The sequence below is a fragment of the Otolemur garnettii genome, unplaced genomic scaffold (assembly GCF_000181295.1).
Source record: "Otolemur garnettii isolate 467f Iridium unplaced genomic scaffold, OtoGar3 scaffold00036, whole genome shotgun sequence".
Classification (NCBI taxonomy): Eukaryota; Metazoa; Chordata; class Mammalia; order Primates; family Galagidae; genus Otolemur; species Otolemur garnettii.
The window spans coordinates 824,364-826,692 of NW_003852431.1; positions in this window are offsets into that span (position 1 = coordinate 824,364).

Sequence of the window (2,329 nt, forward strand, 5' to 3'; positions counted from 1 at the left end):
CCTCAAAAAAAAAAAAAAAAAAAAAAAATCGTGTAGCTTGAATTAGAGACATTCGTATATCAGAAATTCCACATAACCTACAATGTCTTTAGTCTGATAATTTAGCTATAGTTAAATCTTAGTAAAATGTATTTATTAAGTCTGATTCACCAGTTAGTAAACGCCTATCTTCTTGCAAGCTATTTCTGTAGTTAAAATCAACTAATTATTCCAAGTCACTTAGCAGGTGGAGGAGGAGAAGACAAGGAGAAGAATAAGCTCTTCCTCTAGTGTTGTGCAGAAACTAATTTCTTTCATCTAGGAGGTAGTTTAAACTATTATCACCCAGATAATAGTTAACTCAGCATGAGATTCTAGCCATCATTTCTATTATTATTTCTGTTTTCAGTAATCACTCTTTAAATATCCAAAATATTGCATTCCAAATAAAATGAGTTATTTATGGATAAAAGAAAGACAATTAAAATAGACACAGGAAGTGCGATTCCTAAGATAAATAATAGATTTAAACAAACAAATAACAACTGTTCTCTTTAGTGGACAATAGTAAAACCAATCACAACTTCCTAGTCTTTAGCAAAAAGGAAGCCAAAATAGGGATAGCTAGAAAACTCAGGAATACAGTGGTTAAAAAAATAATGAATATTCCGGTTACCATATAGAGTATGTTTTCAGTAACGTATACAGATAGAAATGTAATTCCAAGTAATCCCTATATAAATAAATATTTGATTAACATTTAAAAGGTATTTTTTTAGCCAAATTTCCAAACTAAAGTGATGGTAGAAAATTATAAATTTATACTCTGACATATTAAAGTTTAATATTTTTGTATGTTTTGCTGTTTATATAGCTAATGTGTTGAGAGTAATGGCTCATTTGTTTAATCATTTTTTAATATGCATTGTTGATAGAGTGCCTCCTGGATGTTCAATGAATAAGTATTATCCTAATCCGACAAGATCTATTCATTCACTTGTTTATTCTAAATAAAAATATTTAATTTCTCTCCACTATGGTAAAAGTCAATCCCATTTGATCAATTTCTAATAAGACTTACTGTCCACTGTCAATGAGTGACCAATGTAATAAGCTGGGTCATTTTACCCCACCCTGATTAAACTCTGCTGATTCTGAAGACATGCATGTTTTCAGTAGTAAAAGTAATGGTCAAACATTAAACAAAACATAGAGTTTTTATGTTGCATTATTGCACTGTGGTCTGAAAGTAGTAAGAATGGCTGTCATCTGACTTGACACATGTATGGATAAATTATATACATATATTTATATTCTTGTTGCCATATGATGGCTGCCTTCTCATTTTCAAAAGGAATTTCCCTATCTGCCACTTTTTCTCTTTGCCTTCTGGTCTTTAAACAGTGATTTTTTTTTTTTTTTTTTCACAATGGCAGCTACTCTTCTTTGTCAGCAAAATGTGTCTGCGGCTGTCAATTCAGAGGCATAAATATGCTGCTTAAAATCAGACTACAAAATGTACATACAAAAATGCTGCAATTCACATGACAAAAACAATATAATTTCATGGTATTAGGTACTTACTTAGAAGTCTATTCACAATCCAGATCAGTTATTCAGGTCAGGCATTTTATTCCTGACTTGGTTAATCATTAGATAGTAAGGATATCCAAAGGAAGTTAATGTTCCCTAATTACAAAGTAGAAGGTCACCATGGTTTGTTAAGCACTGATGAAACAGAGGCTTGTTTTAATGAATGCTTAATAATACATCCTTTGTTTAAAATGAAAACAATATTTTAAAAAGTCATCCCAAGAGATATAGTATCCTTCAGATTTAATGCATGAGTCTAATACAACAAAAATATCACACAAATTGTTTACAGCGTGATATTGAAATGATAAAGATACATGTTCCATGGGTGGTGCCTGTGGCTCAAAAGGGTAGGGCGCCGGGTCCATATGCCGGAGGTGATGGGTTCAAACCCAGCCCTGGCAAAAAAAAAAATAATAATAATAATAAAATAAATAAATAAAAATACATGTTCCAAGTATCTGAATTGTTCCATGGAAATGTACATAGAGCTATGTGAACATTTTATGGCCATGCATTTTGTATTAATATAGTACTTTAAAAAGTATGTTTCCTTAAATATATCATTGGATTTACCTGGTCATCAATTATCAAAAAAATATTCCTCAGCATTTCAAATACTAAATGAAAAGCATTAGGACAATAATTTTAATTTTACACGCACATATTCTTATACATTTCTTTCACTAACCAATTGTATCAAATACATAGTTGTGAATTGATTATGAAAGACCCAAAATGAATGTAAAAATGGATT